The sequence below is a fragment of the Pseudophryne corroboree genome, chromosome 4 (assembly GCF_028390025.1).
Source record: "Pseudophryne corroboree isolate aPseCor3 chromosome 4, aPseCor3.hap2, whole genome shotgun sequence".
Classification (NCBI taxonomy): domain Eukaryota; kingdom Metazoa; phylum Chordata; class Amphibia; order Anura; family Myobatrachidae; genus Pseudophryne; species Pseudophryne corroboree.
In genome coordinates, this window is record NC_086447.1 from 521441612 (window position 1) to 521460516 (window position 18905).

The 18905-nt window shown below is 44.9% G+C and overlaps 2 long non-coding RNA genes across 2 annotated transcripts; both read left to right on the top strand.

Moving 5' to 3' along the window:
• The first annotated feature begins 243 nt into the window (after nucleotides 1–243).
• LOC134911574 (uncharacterized) lies at nucleotides 244–828 on the top strand. Its single transcript, XR_010176686.1, has 3 exons — nucleotides 244–390; nucleotides 482–538; nucleotides 722–828. It is a non-coding gene; the product is annotated as an uncharacterized LOC134911574 (long non-coding RNA).
• Nucleotides 829–2631: 1803 nt separating this feature from the next.
• LOC134911575 (uncharacterized) lies at nucleotides 2632–4827 on the top strand. The gene is made up of 5 exons (XR_010176687.1): nucleotides 2632–2665; nucleotides 3435–3458; nucleotides 3570–3599; nucleotides 4469–4555; nucleotides 4744–4827. It is a non-coding gene; the product is annotated as an uncharacterized LOC134911575 (long non-coding RNA).
• Nucleotides 4828–18905: the final 14078 nt, after the last annotated feature.

Below are 18905 nucleotides of genomic sequence, written 5' to 3' on the forward strand. Positions count from 1 at the left end.
ACACCACCACCACCACCACCTGCTGCGCTGCCAGGTATTGTGTAACGAGAATTCTGGTGTGACTGTCATCGTTACACTACTGTACATGTGTCCTGGATACTGTACAGTACATGTTTCCAATTGACAGCTTCACTTACAGTACTGTTATTTTTTTTCCCACAGTACCAACAACACCACCACCACCACCACCTGCTGCGCTGCCAGGTATTGTGTAACGAGAATTCTGGTGTGACTGTCATCGTTGTTACACTACTGTACATGTGTCCTGGATACTGTATAGTACATGTTACAAATTGACAGCTTCACTTACAGCACTGTTGTTTTTTCTCACAGTACCACCACCACCACCACCACCACCAACACCGTCTGACCAGCAGAGCTCTGGAAGTGGTAATCATTATTTTTGTTACAGACACACTAGTTTCCTACAGTATTACTGTAATTTTTTTATTTTACAATACTTGTTATCTTGTACACACAGACCGCCTCGTTATTGATACCGAGGAGGAGGAAATGGGGGAGCCTTCAGGCCAGCCTGGTAAGAATTGTAATCTACTGTACAGTACTCTACATTCTACATTCATTGATTTATTAACAGTACCAATGGCTTGGGTTTGCGTGACCAGTGGTCAGGATTCCAGCAGTCAAGTGACCGACAGCGGTATCCTGATTGCAGAAATCCCATTGACTTTTCTTTTTGTTTTTTTTATATTCAACACAGATGTCACTTACGTGGACTCTGAGTCGTCGGAGGAGCCGCCACAGTATAGTAAGTACAGTAGGATTTTCTCAAGCCCATTCTTAAAAGTATTGACCAAGTCCACTTTTATTACTTTTCAGGCAGGGAATTCCAAACATGTACTGTACAGTATTTCCCTCACTGTGAAGACCCTTTTCGCCTCTGTGTGCGAAATCGCCTCTCCTCCAACACGAGTTAAATACAGGCACAGTACAGTACTGTATGTCCCCTACCACTGGACAGTCATTCTGCTCCTACTGTATTATGAATATATCTCTGCCTCCTGTAGCACTGTACTACTGTGCAATTTTGTAGTAACTGTACTCTACTGTATTTTGTTTATAATATTTTTTTATTTTCCACTCAGTAATTATTGACAGTGATGAGGAAGGGGCGAAAAAGCCCTCTCCCCAACTTGGTAAGTAAACTAAAGTATTGTACTGTACTGTACATTGTGTTAAACCAATGGGTTGGGTTTGCATGACCAGCAGGGTGATCCTGATGCATCCTGATTGCAGCAATCCCAACAGGGTGAGGTACGGTATCCTAACCCTCCTCCACTACCCCCTGATTCTGGCCTCGACATTCTCGTCTCTGTGTGCGAAATCTACTCTCCTCCTCCAATTCCTGACTGAATTTTTGCTTTACTGTATTCAACACAGAATACAAAAGTATATTTCATGGAATTTTTGCTTTCACAGGCCCTACACTGTCACAGGCGGTGGCGGAGGACTCTATGTCCATCACCTCACTGCACCCATTAAGTAAGTCCAGTCCGGTACATCTTGCCTCTGTAGAGCCAGTTTGAGCAAGGAGAGATTGATTGCTTCTTTTTTTGGTGGGGGCCCAAACCAACCAGTCATTTCAGCCACAGTCGTGTGGCAGACCCTGTTTATATAACATAAGGGTGGTTGGGAGGGCCCAATCACAATTCCATCTTGCACCTCTTTTTTTATTTATTTATCTTTGCATCATGTGATGTTTGGGGAAAATTGTTATAAGTGACATCCTGTCTGCCACTGCACTGCCACTCCTAAATGGGCCAGGTGTTTGTGCCGGCCACTTGGGTCGCTTAGCTTAGTCATCCAGTGACCTCGGTGAAAATTTTAGGACTACAAATAATATTGTGAGGTGTTCAGAATAGACTGGAAATGAGTGGAAATTATGGTCATTGAGGTTAATAACACTATACAGTAGGATCAAAAATACCCCCAAATTCTACGATTTAAGCTGTTTTTGAGAGGTTTTTGAAAAAAAGCACCAGGATCCAAAACAAGTCCGAATCCAAAAGCAAACACAATAGGACACGAGGATGTGCACGGAGACTGGAGGGGGGCGAGGTTCAGGGGGAATTTTAAGAAAAATTACTTCACAGAAAGTGCAGTGGACAAGTGGAATAGCCTCCCATCAGAGGTGATAGAGCCTAAAACAGTAGAGCTACAGTATTTAAACATGCATGGAAGAGACATACATAAGGATATCCTTACAAAGAAATAAGGATCAAATAAGGTTTGATGTAAAAAAAAGGTTAAAAAAAAGAGGCAGATTAGATGGCCAAAGTGGTTCTTACAGTATTTGTCATCAAATTCTATGTTTCTGTATGCAGACCCTCCAACATGACCCGCCGCACTGCTCTGTTTCTAGACTTCCCTCTTAATTTATGATTTCCATCACCTGTGTTGAACTAGTTATATGATAAGAAAGCTGTTTCTTCACAGGTGATGGCAATAATAAATTAAGAGGGAAGTCCAGAACCAGAGCATTTTGTACCTAGTGGGGCGGGTCATGTTGGAGGGTATGTGTATTTCCTGGAATGAACCTTTTTTTTTTTCACATTAATGTTTTTTTTCACAGGCCCTACACTGGAACAGGCCATGGAGGAGGAGGAGGATGATGATGATGATGATGATGCTGCTGCATTTAGTGGTAAGAATTATTACTGACATTGATCTGATGCCATCAGAGTAGCACTTTTCATCAGATTTTTCTGGCAAATGCGTAGAAATCGGATGAAAATTGTTTTTGTTTGAACTGGTGATATTGCCCATACAGTAGCAACCGATCACATCCCACATTAACATTTACAGTATCTAGTTACACTTACAGACGATAATACAGTACAGTAGGTAATATTTGATTGGTTGCTACTGTATGGACAACATCCTGTTCTAAAAAAAACACCCATCTTACTCAATTTCTCTCTCTCTCTCTCTCTCTCTCTCTCTCTCTCTCTCTCTCTCTCACCCCTTGTCACTGTCTCTCCATTCATCTCTCTAGATACTGTCAGTGATGAATTTCCCATTAGGCACGAGAGGCACGTACTGTACCTAGTGGCGGCATCTGTTTGGGGGCCTCAGTTGGATGCTTACAGTATGCTAATACTGTCATCCCAAAAGTTACCACTACAGTAACTGCTAAATATTTTAAGTGTACTGTACAATATGCACATACAGTACTGTACAGTATACATAATTCAAAAGAAAAAAGAGTTGCTACCTTATTCTAGTCATAATCACCGGCATACAGGTCACTCACAAATTTTCTGATGGTCTCGGTGGGGTCCCTTGGAATCACCATGCCTGTCACAAGCATACCTTTTTTTACCCACCTGACACTGGGCCTGGACACTAGTGTACTATTACTATACTTTTTACTGTATACTGTATCTTATAATATTCTTCTCTTTTACCCACAGACGACGAGCCAGAATACATTTTTGGTAAATATACTGTACAGTAGCAATAGTTGGTACTGTAATTACAGTATTTTTTTTCTCCAACATTATTTTAAGTCAAACTGATATGACTAACTGTATTTTATCTTTTTACAGTCCGTCGCCAACCAGTGGAGGAGACACCTGGTAATAAAATATAAATACATAATGCACTGTACTGTATTCTAACTTACTGTAACATGTATAACACTGAGCTGATCATCTTCACACCCTCTGACATAACCTTACAGTACATACTGTACTTTCTCTCTTTTTTCACCCTCTTCACTCCACAAATGCATGCTGCCTTTCCTGACTACTGATATAATAGTGTGCAGAGCGTAGCGAGGCACCGTGCCCACCGCATGGCGAGCGAAGCAAGCATAACGAGAATAAGAGACACTATTGCATGATATGTTGTGAATAAAGTTGCAGTACTGTGTGGCGTCATTTCAGATTGGGGAATTACTGTGTGTCCATGCCCCTTCCCAGCAAGAACATGCACCGTTTTGGGATGCACACCGAATGTGCACACTGTTGCTATTTTAAACATACAGTACTGTAGGTTGGAGGAGCACCAAAATGAGGACTGCTATGGTTGAGGGGTGATGGTGCTGGGAAAGGGGTACAGGATCAGAGGCGGAAATAGCGTCTGTGCAAGGGGGCAGCATCCAAAAACTTGACTAGGGAATCATAATATTTATGGCTGGCTCTGAGTACAGTCCACTATTATTGATAGTACTCCCTACAACACCACCTACAGTACTGTAACCCTCTTTTTTCTGAAGCGGTCATGAAATGTCATGACTGCTAATACATACAGTAAATGTCTACAGTATTTGTACTGTGGTGTTTTATTCCTTTGACAATTTGTTTATGACCTATTGAAGCTAAACTCTTGTACAGTACTTTATATTTTGAATACCAGCAATACAGTATAATACTGTACCTACAGTATACAGTAATAATTGTATAGTATTTGAATGTGACTAAATGTTTTTTTTTCTCCAATATAGTGCCAATGATTTATGGGGGCCCCAGACAGGGGCAAGATAGGTGGGCTGGCCCAGAAGCGGGCAGGCAGCAGCCCACTTATACAAGAGGTAAACTAAAGCAATGTTTAAATTACCTCGACAGCATACAGTAGTGTTTGATTTACTGTACTGACAATACAGTACTGTACATTGTAAATAACAAGATTGTCTAATATAGAGTAAAGTACTGTATTGCCATTACTACACTGTAAAGTATTCAGTATTTGTTTTGTAATACTGTCCTTTTTTTCCCACAGAACAGTTGCAGCGTGCCGTTCTGCTCCTGCGGGTGGTGGTCCACCTCTTAGTGGACCACTTTTTTAATTTGTTGTTAAGATCATTTTAAATTTTTTTTTTTTTTAATAAATGTTTGTTATTGTACTCCATTGTATAGTATCTTTTTCTACTGTATAAGATAGGCATACTGTACACCATACAATTATCTGGCAGATAATCTGCAAGATCTGGCTGTTTGTAATGAAATTCTCTCGTAATTTAGCTGTGGTGTACCTCCTGAGTGTGCTGGCGTGCTTTCTGTCCAGTTTGGGGTGATTTGGAGCAAGTTTGGTCGGCCATCTGGCCGACATGTGCTGTCGACTGTTTGGCAAACATGTGTTTTCCCTCCAGCATGTGTGTGTCAGGCATTTTGTGTGTGTCAGGCATTTTGTGTGTGTCAGGCATTTTATGTGTGTCAGGCATTGCTGTGTGGTTCCACAAATGTTAGTGTGTCAAAGTGCTGACCACTGACACCACTATTTCACTTTGGACCGCATGCCTTTTGTGGAACCACACAGCCCAGCATGACTTATTGCTGGGCTGTGTGGTTCCACAAATGTTAGCGTGTCAAAGTGCTGACCACTGACACCACTATTTCACTTTGGACCGCATGCCTTTTGTGGAACCACACAGCCCAGCATGACTTATTGCTGGGCTGTGTGGTTCCACAAATGTTAGCGTGTCAAAGTGCTGACCACTGACACCACTATTTCACTTTGGACCGCATGCCTTTTGTGGAACCACACAGCCCAGCATGAGTGTCTTTACTTTAATACTTTTTTTTTTTTTTCCCCACAGATATCTATATACACAAGAAAAGAATGTAACGAAGAACAAACTACTTTTTTGTTTTAATTAACTTTCAAACTTTATTTAAAAAAAAACACCTTTTTTTTCTTCAATAAACTTTTAAAAATAGAAGTTTCCTGTGGTTTTTATTAAAATATGAAATGCAAGATGCCTAACCAAGTTGTTTTACATACAGTATACCACTCTTAATTGAATTCCCATCATACAGTACAGTAGTACTAATTTATACAGTACAGGAAGTTGGGAATACAAACATTGGAAACCACGTCATGTTTATTTTAAGAAACACTTTATTTACGGACAAAATCATTTGGAACATGTAACATCACACATACTGTACTGTATTGTAATAAAGCCAACATCACACATACTGTACGGTACTTTAATCAAAAGGTAACAGCACAAATACAGTAACAATATCAACTTTAACATTTTTATAATTTATTTTTTTGTGGTGGTGGTGCGGGGTAATGGTTTTTGTACTTTATTTTTAGGTTTTGCTTTTTTGAATTATTTTTCGTTTTTGTCTTTTGCTTTTTAACACTGTCGCATACGGACACCAGAATAGAGGACTGACAACAGCAGCCCCTGGATGGAAACGCAGCCCAAGGCCCCAGATGGACACAGCACAATGGACTCGGCTGCTACTGGATAGATACAGCAGCGCCCAAAAAATCAACAGGAATAAAAGGGGCAACTTGTAACAGGCCCTTACATTACCAGGAATGTGGTGAGCCAAGTTCATGCACTCCCCTTTGAGTAACCAAGCTGCTCCAAGTGGATTCAGCACAGTGCATGCAGCCCCAGAAAATGTACAGGTCATACAGGTACATTGACACAATTTTTTAGCTTCAGCTGTGTGAAGCTGATGTGCTGAAGCTAGGAGGTAGGTAATGATCTGGTTTCATCATAGTCGAGCTTCCAAGTCATTTTCCTCTTCGTTCTCAGCACAGAGTTTATGGTATCCCTTATCTTCCTCTTTTCTGGATCACCAATCCTCACGCGGCGTTCACACCTAGCCATGATGTCATGTACCAGATTTTTGGGCAGCGGAAGTTTGCCCTTGGAACCATCAAAGTTCACACGATTGGCCCACGTCAAGTATTTGTCGTACCGTACATGGTGCTGGAACAGAGAATATGCATATTTCTGAATATGTCCATTTGAAGCTCTGTACAGATGGTCGTCCAGGGAAGTTGAGATGACAGCCAGGGCAATATTGTTCAGAGAGCCTCCGAATGTATTGCGAAGTGGCCTGTGAGCAGGTGTGCTGGTCATCATTGGTGTTCCTGGCAACAGCACACTTGAATCCAGGCCTCTGCGGTCGTCCAGCCCTCTGCGGTCGTCCAGGCCTCCTCTGCGGTCCTCCAGGCCTCCTCTGCGGTCCTCCAGGCCTCCTCTGCGGTCCTCCAGGTCTCTTCTGCGGTCCTCCAGGTCTCTTCTGCGGTCCTCCAGGTCTCTTCTGCGGTCCTCCAGGCCTCCTCTGCGGTCGTCCAAGTCGCTGACTTCGTCCAGTCCGCTGCTGTGGTCCAGGCCTCCTCTGCGGTCCTCCAGGCCTCCTCTGCGGTCCTCCAGGCCTCCTCTGCGGTCCTCCAGGCCTCCTCTGCGGTCCTCCAGGCCTCCTCTGCGGTCCTCCAGGCCTCCTCTGCGGTCCTCCAGGTCTCTTCTGCGGTCCTCCAGGCCTCCTCTGCGGTCCTCCAGGCCTCCTCTGCGGTCCTCCAGGCCTCCTCTGCGGTCCTCCAGGCCTCCTCTGCGGTCCTCCAGGCCTCCTCTGCGGTCCTCCAGGTCTCTTCTGCGGTCCTCCAGGCCTCCTCTGCGGTCCTCCAGGCCTCCTCTGCGGTCCTCCAGGTTTCCTCTGCGGTCCTCCAGGCCTCTGTGGTCGTCCAGGCCTCCTCTGCGGTCGCCCAAGTCGCTGACTTCGTCCAGTCCGCTGCTGTGGTCCAGGCCTCTGCGGTCCTCCAGGTCTCTTCTGCGGTCCTCCAGGCCTCCTCTGCGGTCGTCCAAGTCGCTGACTTCGTCCAGTCCGCTGCTGCGGTCCCCCAGGCCTCCTCTACGGTCGTCCAGGCCTCCTCTGCGGTCGTCCAGGCCTCCTCTGCGGTCGTCCAGGCCTCCTCTGCAGTCGTCCAGGCCTCCTCTGCGGTCGCCCAAGTCGCTGACTTCGCCCAGTCCGCTGCTGTGGTCCAGGCCTCTGCGGTCCTCCAGGCCTCCTCTGCGGTCGTCCAAGTCGCTGACTTCGTCCAGTCCGCTGCTGCGGTCCCCCAGGCCTCCTCTACGGTCCCCCAGGCCTCCTCTGCGGTCGTCCAGGCCTCCTCTGCGGTCGTCCAGGCCTCCTCTGCGGTCCTCCAGGCCTCCTCTGCGGTCCTCCAGGCCTCCTCTGCGGTCCTCCAGGCCTCCTCTGCGGTCCTCCAGGCCTCCTCTGCGGTCGTCCAAGTCGCTGACTTCGTCCAGTCCGCTGCTGCGGTCCCCCAGGCCTCCTCTACGGTCGTCCAGGCCTCCTCTGCGGTCGTCCAGGCCTCCTCTGCGGTCGTCCAGGCCTCCTCTGCGGTCGTCCAGGCCTCCTCTGCGGTCGTCCAGGCCTCCTCTGCGGTCGTCCAGGTCTCTTCTGCGGTCCTCCAGGCCTCCTCTGCGGTCGTCCAAGTCGCTGACTTCGTCCAGTCCGCTGCTGCGGTCCCCCAGGCCTCCTCTGCGGTCGTCCAGGCCTCCTCTGCGGTCGTCCAGGCCTCCTCTGCGGTCGTCCAGGCCTCCTCTGCGGTCCTCCAGGCCTCCTCTGCGGTCCTCCAGGCCTCCTCTGCGGTCGTCCAAGTCGCTGACTTCGTCCAGTCCGCTGCTGCGATCCCCCAGGCCTCCTCTACGGTCGTCCAGGCCTCCTCTGCGGTCGTCCAGGCCTCCTCTGCGGTCGTCCAGGCCTCCTCTGCGGTCCTCCAGGCCTCCTCTGCGGTCCTCCAGGCCTCCTCTGTGGTCGTCCATGCCGCTGACTTCGTCCAGTCCGCTGCGGTCCTCCAGGCCTCCTCTGCGGTCCTCCAGGCCTCCTCTGCGGTCCTCCAGGCCTCGGTCGTCCAGGCCGCTGACTTGAACCGCTTGGTGGTGTGTTGCAATGATGGTGCGGCAAACTCCAACTTGCCATTCTTCCCTCGTTTGTTCAATGACTTTCTTCATGGCTTCTACCATCTGTTCCTTTATGCCTTCTTTAAGGCCAGCCACATCGGTCTGCAGCTGATTGACCTGTCCACCAACTTCTGACTCCATATTGGTCACCTTACTGAGTAGCTCCTTTAGTAAAACAGGACAGGTACACTGGCAGTCCTGCACTTTGGTGTTCACATCTGTGAAATGCAACCTTCTTCGTGGTGAATGTGTCATGTCTTCTTGTCCAGGGGTGGCTACATGGTCCAAAAAAGAAGCTTCCTGATGCAGCGTGTTTGTCACGTCCTCTAGCACCGGTATTTCCAGATTCATTGGCTGAACACTGTGATCTGCAGGAGATGGAACAATTACATCATTTGCCACACCACATATCATCTCCAACGTATTATTCTTTGCCTTGGCATTTTTTCGTGGTTTCACCACATTTTCTTTCTGAGCCGCCTTGGCAGTTTTCTTCTTCTTTTGTGGGACTAATGCAGCAAGTTTCTGTGCCACTGATGGGTGGGTTTTGGCACTCCCGTAAAATCTGGTAGTCTGCATTCTTTGTCTTTTGTCTAAAAATATAAAAACCACAATAAGAAAACATGTAAAGCACAGCATGCTAAAAATAGCAAACAACTGTACATTTTCAAATAAAGTGCACAACAGTAAAGTGCAAATACTGTACAGTATTTGCCTTTTTTCCCTGTGCCTCCCAACAAGAACCTATGCAGGAGGGACAGAATGCTCTGTTACGGACTTCAGTTTAAATATACAGTATGATTACCATCACCTGTGCGAACAACTATACTGTACAGTAGTTACTGTATTTGATAAGATAGGTGTTTCACCACAAGTGATAGCAATCATTCAGTACTACTGCACATACCTGTAGTACACCGGGATAAGCAAGGTCTATGTACATTACGTTATACCGAGCTGGATCGCTTAGCAACCTGACAAAATGGCCACCGACCGTGAACTCCCAGCACGTGGCAGCGCTTGGATATGGAGTGAGATACAGTATGGTACAGTCCAGGGGCAATGCTGAAGGAGCGTCACAATCCCCTAGCTCAATTACTAGAGCCATCTTAACAGCAGTGTGGGCCCCTGGACACAGCAATGCACTGGGGCCCCTACCCACTCACCAGCGGAAGGGGTGGGGGGAGCTATCAGCGGCAGCTTTGATGCTCCGCGGGGGATAGGGGGGGTTCTATCTTTCGCTCAGTATGTACAGTAGGACCTGGAGAAATAATTTCTGCTAATTATTCCTTTACTGCACAGATGGGGCAGGAAGGAGAACACTAAACTGTAGAAGGGGGCATTGTGCTGAATGAAGGGGCCCTGGTACATGACTTCCAGGGTGGTAGGGGGTGTTTAATACACAGGGGAGGAGTGGATAATGGAGTGGGCTTAATATTAGTGTTATGGACTGCAATTAGTTTCCTGTATGAAACAGATACAGTACAGTAAATAACCCTCCTTGGAAGTGCATGGGCCCTGTGAGACTTACAGTAGTGTACAGCATAAGGGTCGACTGACATGATGTACAAGCATTACATACAGTACATGTCAGTACTGTATGTAAATTCTTCAATTATTGCCTAACAACAATGCTGCTTACTGTATATTAAATACTGTAGGCCTAGAAATGTGCATCTCAATATAGTAGTTAAAAACACAGGGGCCTATGTGGATAAGCGAGTTCTATGCACACTAAAAATGGCCACCGACCGTGAACCCCCAGCACGTGGCAGCGCTCGTATATGTAGTGAGATACAGTATGGCATACATTTCACAGTTCAGGGGGCAATGCTGAAGGAGCGTCACAATCCCCTAGCTCAATTACATTGGGATAAGCGAGGTCTATGCACATTACGGTAAACCGAGCTGGATCGCTTAGCAACCTGACAAAATGGCCGCCGACCGTGAACTCCCAGCACGTGGCAGCGCTCGGATATGGAGTGAGATACAATATGGCATACATTTCACAGTTCAGGGGGCAATGCTGAAGGAGCGTCACAATCCCCTAGCTCAATTACATTGGGATAAGCGAGGTCTATGCACATTACGGTATACCGAGCTGGATCGCTTAGCAACCTGACAAAATGGCCGCCGACCGTGAACTCCCAGCACGTGGCAGCGCTCGGATATGTAGTGAGATACAATATGGCATACATTTCACAGTTCAGGGGGCAATGCTGAAGGAGCGTCACAATCCCCTAGCTCAATTACATTGGGATAAGCGAGGTCTATGCACATTACGGTATACCGAGCTGGATCGCTTAGCAACCTGACAAAATGGCCGCCGACCGTGAACTCCCAGCACGTGGCAGCGCTCGGATATGGAGTGAGATACAATATGGCATACATTTCACAGTTCAGGGGGCAATGCTGAAGGAGCGTCACAATCCCCTAGCTCAATTACATTGGGATAAGCGAGGTCTATGCACATTACGGTATACCGAGCTGGATCGCTTAGCAACCTGACAAAATGGCCGCCGACCGTGAACTCCCAGCACGTGGCAGCGCTCGGATATGTAGTGAGATACAATATGGCATACATTTCACAGTTCAGGGGGCAATGCTGAAGGAGCGTCACAATCCCCTAGCTCAATTACATTGGGATAAGCGAGGTCTATGCACATTACGGTATACCGAGCTGGATCGCTTAGCAACCTGACAAAATGGCCGCCGACCGTGAACTCCCAGCACGTGGCAGCGCTCGGATATGGAGTGAGAGATGGTATACATTTTAAAATACACCGGGATAAGTTGTACAGGCCATGGAGCAATGCACAGGGACATTCATCATTTACGTACAGTATATAAATAATTGTAAACCGTAAATGAAAGAATTACCGGTCAAATACTGTATGACGAAACTGTGTCAATGCGCTGGAACAGTATGGCCTGTGAAGAAGTTTTCGAAGGCAGAAACAGAGAGCAAATTATCAGGAGATTTCTGAAAGGTCGGAGAAGATCCACACAGCAAGTCTGCCTACGAGGAAACAGATTTGCAAAGTGGGTAGCGGGCGGTGACTGAGACGCTCTTTTATTCACATTCAAAAGTACAGTATGCTCTGTGATTGGTGTAAGGATGAATGCGCCTATATTGGCACCAATCACAGCGGTAAGAATTCCTTTTGTGTGAATGTGAATAAAAGAGCGTCTCAGTCACCGCCCCGCTACCCACTTTGCAAAGCTGTTTCCTCGTAAGCAGACTTGCTGTGTGGATCTTCTCCGACCTTTCAGAAATCTCCTGATAATTTGCTCTCCGTTTCTGCCTTCGAAAACTTCTTCACAGGCCATACTGTTCCAGCTCATTGACACAGTTTCGTCATACAGTATTTGACCGGTAATTCTTTCATTTACGGTTTACAATTATTTATATACTGTACGTAAATGATGAATGCCCCTGTGCATTGCTCCATGGCCTATACAACTTATCCCGGTGTATTTTAAAATGTATACCATCTCTCACTCCATATCCGAGCGCTGCCACGTGCTGGGAGTTCACGGTCGGCGGCCATTTTGTCAGGTTGCTAAGCGATCCAGCTCGGTATACCGTAATGTGCATAGACCTCGCTTATCCCAATGTAATTGAGCTAGGGGATTGTGACGCTCCTTCAGCATTGCCCCCTGAACTGTGAAATGTATGCCATATTGTATCTCACTACATATCCGAGCGCTGCCACGTGCTGGGAGTTCACGGTCGGCGGCCATGTTGTCAGGTTGCTAAGCGATCCAGCTCGGTATACCGTAATGTGCATAGACCTCGCTTATCCCAATGTAATTGAGCTAGGGGATTGTGACGCTCCTTCAGCATTGCCCCCTGAACTGTGAAATGTATGCCATATTGTATCTCACTACATATCCGAGCGCTGCCACGTGCTGGGAGTTCACGGTCGGCGGCCATTTTGTCAGGTTGCTAAGCGATCCAGCTCGGTATACCGTAATGTGCATAGACCTCGCTTATCCCAATGTAATTGAGCTAGGGGATTGTGACGCTCCTTCAGCATTGCCCCCTGAACTGTGAAATGTATGCCATATTGTATCTCACTACATATCCGAGCGCTGCCACGTGCTGGGAGTTCACGGTCGGCGGCCATTTTGTCAGGTTGCTAAGCGATCCAGCTCGGTATACCGTAATGTGCATAGACCTCGCTTATCCCAATGTAATTGAGCTAGGGGATTGTGACGCTCCTTCAGCATTGCCCCCTGAACTGTGAAATGTATGCCATATTGTATCTCACTACATATCCGAGCGCTGCCACGTGCTGGGAGTTCACGGTCGGCGGCCATGTTGTCAGGTTGCTAAGCGATCCAGCTCGGTATACCGTAATGTGCATAGACCTCGCTTATCCCAATGTAATTGAGCTAGGGGATTGTGACGCTCCTTCAGCATTGCCCCCTGAACTGTGAAATGTATGCCATATTGTATCTCACTACATATCCGAGCGCTGCCACGTGCTGGGAGTTCACGGTCGGCGGCCATTTTGTCAGGTTGCTAAGCGATCCAGCTCGGTATACCGTAATGTGCATAGACCTCGCTTATCCCAATGTAATTGAGCTAGGGGATTGTGACGCTCCTTCAGCATTGCCCCCTGAACTGTGAAATGTATGCCATACTGTATCTCACTACATATACGAGCGCTGCCACGTGCTGGGGGTTCACGGTCGGTGGCCATTTTTAGTGTGCATAGAACTCGCTTATCCACATAGGCCCCTGTGTTTTTAACTACTATATTGAGATGCACATTTCTAGGCCTACAGTATTTAATATACAGTAAGCAGCATTGTTGTTAGGCAATAATTGAAGAATTTACATACAGTACTGACATGTACTGTATGTAATGCTTGTACATCATGTCAGTCGACCCTTATGCTGTACACTACTGTAAGTCTCACAGGGCCCATGCACTTCCAAGGAGGGTTATTTACTGTACTGTATCTGTTTCATACAGGAAACTAATTGCAGTCCATAACACTGAAGTTGTATTTTCAGTACTGTACAGTATACAATACTTAAATTTGAACATCAGGTACTGGATAGTAAACATGTACAGTATTAACTTCTATCATAAAACTCTTATGCATTTTCAGATGTGTAAATTTTAGACTACAGTATTCACAAATGTTTTCTCTCCATACAGGAATTATAGTTGGACAACATGCCAGTAACTATCAACAAAACGATGAGCAAGATAATCGCCAACATGAAAAAAGAAAATAAAACCATCAAAGAGATCCATGCATGGCTCAAGGAAAGTGGCATTATAGTCACTTTAGAAACGGTGCGCTATCATGCATTCGAGAGAACAACGCCCAGATTTGTATTTCCTACAAAATGCACATGGTACGTACTGTACACTACTGTAATGTTTAAATGACTTGCTTTATACCATAAACAATTTTTTTGAAATAAAATAAAAACTTCATCAATTGTAACTGTGATTGTGCTGTTCATGAATTCATATTTTTCATACTGTATTGTACTGTAGGAGAGTGCAACAAATTGTGGAGGAACTAACTCGTGAGGATGATGAGCGTACTGCTCTGCAAATAAAACGAATTCTCCATTCCAAGTATGACCTGGACATATCGGCCACCAGCATCAGAAGGATGCGACGGAAAATGGGATGGACCTTTGGCGCAACAAGGTAAAATACTGAAAGCAGTATAAACCATACAGTAAATGCACTGTTAATAATCCCTTGATACGTGATATAATAATGCCATAAATCATTATACAGAGTGTGTACTTTATACTATATACAGTATGTGTGTGTGTATATACTGTATATATTCTATCCCAAAAGAGATACCTACTGTATAGGCACTCAGAGACAGCAATGAAGCATTGCCGGCTTATTGTGATGATTACATACTGTATACTGTGTGTGTGTGTTTGTGTGTATGTACAGTATGTATATATATATTACTCTGTATGTAACTTAATGTACTGTATGTACAGTTTAATGTATACAGTAGGTATATAATACAGTATACTGCACATACAGTCTACTGTATATACAGTAATCTGTAAATCTGTAATTTCATAACTGTATCTGATTTCATTATTTTTGGCTCTTCACAGGATATCTCCAATGATAAGAGATGTGAATAAAGAAAAGAGAGTGGAACAGGCACGGCGATGGATTGAGAGTGGTGAAACATTTGATGATGTCATTTTCACAGATGAATCGTCTGTTGCCCTTGAGCGGTTCTCCAGAATGTCATTCAGGAAACGTAACCATATCTCTTTAAAACCACGCCCAAAGCATCCATTGAAAGTCCATGTATGGGGAGGCATATCACGATTAGGAGCTGGTCCCCTATTATTTTTCGAAGGTACAGTACTATACTTTATTCTGTGCCTGTGTTCTGTAAAAATACATGTTGTACTGTAGAGTACGTGTAACTGCACAATAAAAGGAGTTGCTTATTAATGAACAACATTTTTTGATTTCTGTAGGAATCATGGATAAGAAATATTTCCAAGAAACAATAGTAGAGAAATGTATGGTGCCATTTGTGAATAAATATTACCCAACTCACCATAGGATATTCCAAGACAATGATCCTAAACACTCCGCCTCAGCCAAATTTATGGAAGAGAAAGGTATGAATTGGGAACGCACACCACCAGAGTGAGTATTCTTTCAACAGTGTACAAGTAAAATTTTGGATAGCACTCTAGTACTGTAAAAAAATTTTTGTTTAATAAACAGTACAATATTGTATGTTTAATTTTCTCTATTTACTGTAATGTAATTAATTTTTTCTATACGCTTTTTTTTTATTTTTATATAGATCACCAGACATGAACCCAATCGAATTAGTGTGGGCTCAATTGAAGAGGTACGTTAGGAGTGTTGCAAAGCCAACAACAAAACAGCAACTGGTGGATGGGATAAAGAAATTTTGGCTAGAAGTACTCACACCTGAACATTGTAATAATTATATAAATCACCTGTATAAAGTATTACCTGCTGTAGTTGAAAGAAATGGTCAAGCCACAAATATGTAGTTCTGTATTTTCTGTTTAAAATTTTAAATTGGTGCATTATTAAAAAAAATGATAAAATTGCCTTTGTCTGATTATTGCATAAACTAATGTAGAATATTATACAGTAGTAATGTTATTGATGTGTACTGTATGAACAGTTATTTTCAGTTTTATAAGTCCTGAATAAGAGTACTGTACATTTTGATCAGTGCAGTACATGGAATCGGATGTTGTAATACTTTATTTTTACATTAATATTGATGTTTTTCCAATAAATATTCAATTTTACAGTATGGTACGGTACAGTACATGAGGGTACCTGTACAGTATGATACGTCATTATGGGGGAGAAATACTGTATCCACTAAATGTACAGTAAAATGTTTTTTTCTTATTACAAACACACAAATGCATCTCAGATGGAAATATGCTATACACAGCAGACAGCTTATGGTGACAGAACTTCCCTACTGTATCCCCACCCATAGTCGTGGTATATTTTAGATTGCCTAATGAGACACTCCTGCAGCATTGCCAATGATTCATGTAAAACCTGTGTGCAAACAGTATCTGTATTGAATGCAAAGTACAGTAAGAGTACAGTATACAGTATTATCAGAGCCAAACCTGACCAACATGATGCCCTAGGCTAGATTTTGGCTGATGCCCTCTTGCACAGATGCTACGTAGTTCCGCCTCTAACCCTGCACCCCTTTCCCAGCACCATCACCCATTTTGGCGCTCCTACCCCCTATAATCTAAATAAGAACAATGTGCACATTTAGTGCCAGCCCAAAACAGTGTACAGTATGTTCTTGCTGGGAAGGGGCATGGTAACACAATAATACCCGAAGATGAAATGACACAACACAGTACTGCAACTTTATTCACATTATATCATGCAGTGGTGTCTCTTATTCTCATGACATCATATCATAGTACCACATTACTCCTAACAGTAATGCCCCTTATTCACATTACACCCCACCACATTCATCTTTATTTACATTAGACCACAGGTTCTCAAACTCAGTCCTCAGGACCCCACACAGTGCAGGTTTTGCAGGTCTCACAGAATCACAAGTGAAAAAATTAGCTCCACCTACTGTATGGACCTTCTAAAATGTGTCAGTTAGTAATGAATACATCTGTGCACTTGCTGGTTTACCTGCAAAACATGCACTGTGTGGGGTCCTGAGGACCAAGTTTGAGAACCACTGCATTAGACCATGCAGTAGTGCCCTTTCCTTATGTTACACCAGAAAATATTGTAGTACACCTTATACACATACAGTACAGTAATGCCACACATTAGTAATGCATTTCATATTTAAATTTTCTGATTTAATTTCATAGAGCCGCAGTCACTCACAGAATATAGGCATGTACTGTAGCATCTCATTTTATTCTGCAGAAGCTGATTATTCCCGTTTGGCTAGTTTGCCGCCTCTGTACAGTATATCACAATAGAAAAAAGTTATAGTGTCAGTGAAAAAAGCACCTCATGACAGATACTGTACACAAGCTCATGTCTAAATACTGTATACTGTAAGCAGTGACATTAAGGGGTACAGTACTGTATATGCAATTGCAGTCGAATTCCGGAAGGAATACGGAAAAAATGGACACGGGATCCCCCATCTTTTTAGAACCAGCACCGGGCTCTGCGCCTGGTCCTGGTGCAAAAAATAAGGGGGACAAAAAAAGCGTAGGGGTTCCCCATATTTTTTGAATCAGCACTGGGCTCCACTAGCTGGACAGATAATGCACAGCCGGGGGAGACTTTTATACCGGTCCCTGCGGCCATGGAATTAAATACCCAACTAGTCACACCTGGCCGGAGTACCCTGGAGGAGTGGGGGCCACTTAAATCAAGGGGACCCCCCTCCAGCCACTCGATTATCTCTATCACCCCTGTGTATTGTAGCTAGGGGATTGTGACGCTCCTTCAGCATTGCCCCGTAGCCTGCAAAATCTGTGCTGTTATTTGCTCCATAGCTGAGTGCCTCCTAGGAGCTACTGTAGGAGTCACAGGCGGTAGCCATTTCAATTGAGTCTGCCCTGCTATAGAATTGTACAGGTATGTGTACATTACCGTACGGTGCATAGAACCTTTACAGTAGAAACTCTCCTGCAGCTTTGGCCTGCTTTACTGTATGTACTGTAAAACTTGTGTTTTGTCAGTTTGCTATGCGACCGAGCCCGGTGTAACGTACAGTACTGTAATGTGCATAGACCTCGCTTACAGTATCTCTGTGTATTTTGGCTAGGGGATTGTGACGCTCCTTCAGCATCGCCCCGTAGCCTGCACAGCTTATGCCATTTCTCATTCCATACCCAACTGCTGCATGCCACGAGGTGGGGGTTCAGGAGGTGGGGGTTCATGGGTAGTGGTCGTTTTGACAGTGTGCTATGCGATTGAGTCCGGTGTACCGTAATACTGTATGCAATCCTACAGTGGCTTATCCCTCCCCTGTGTATTTTGGCTAGGGGATTGTGACGCTCCTTCAGCATTGCCCCATAACCTGCACAAGGGTTCAGGGGCGGCGGCCATTTTGCCAGTGTGCTACAGTATGTCATCGAGTCCGGTGTACCATAATATGCATACTGTGTATTTTAGCTAGGGGATTGTGACGCTCCTTCAGCATTGCCCCATAGTCTGTACAATCTGGACTATTACTTGCTCCGTAGCCTAGGGCCTCTGTGGGGCAAGGAGTCATAGGTGGTAGCCATTTCTATTCAGTCTGCCCAGCTACAGAATTGTATGTGTACTGTGTACGGAGCATAGTACCTTAACCTGCATAGAACCTGCACATTATGGTACACCGGACTCGATCGCATAGAACCGCTCATGCAGCTACTGTATGCCCTGGTTTACAGTATGTGAATAAAAAAAATAATAAAGTGTCTGAAAAAAACTACAGTAACATGCATTCGTACTTAAGGAATCGAACCCTGGACTCTGAGTATAGGAAGCGAAACACTTCACCACTTCGCCGCAGACAAATGTATAAATCCGTTGGTTTTGATTATGCTGTAATGGCTACGGGATTAGGACGATAACATACTGTAGAAAATTCCTAATCTTGAGAGGCAATAGTGAACTTGTAACACACATCCATTTGCGACAGTGTACACTACTGGTTTTACAGTACTGTGTTTTGTCTGCGGGACTTGGACGCTCACATACAGTATTCA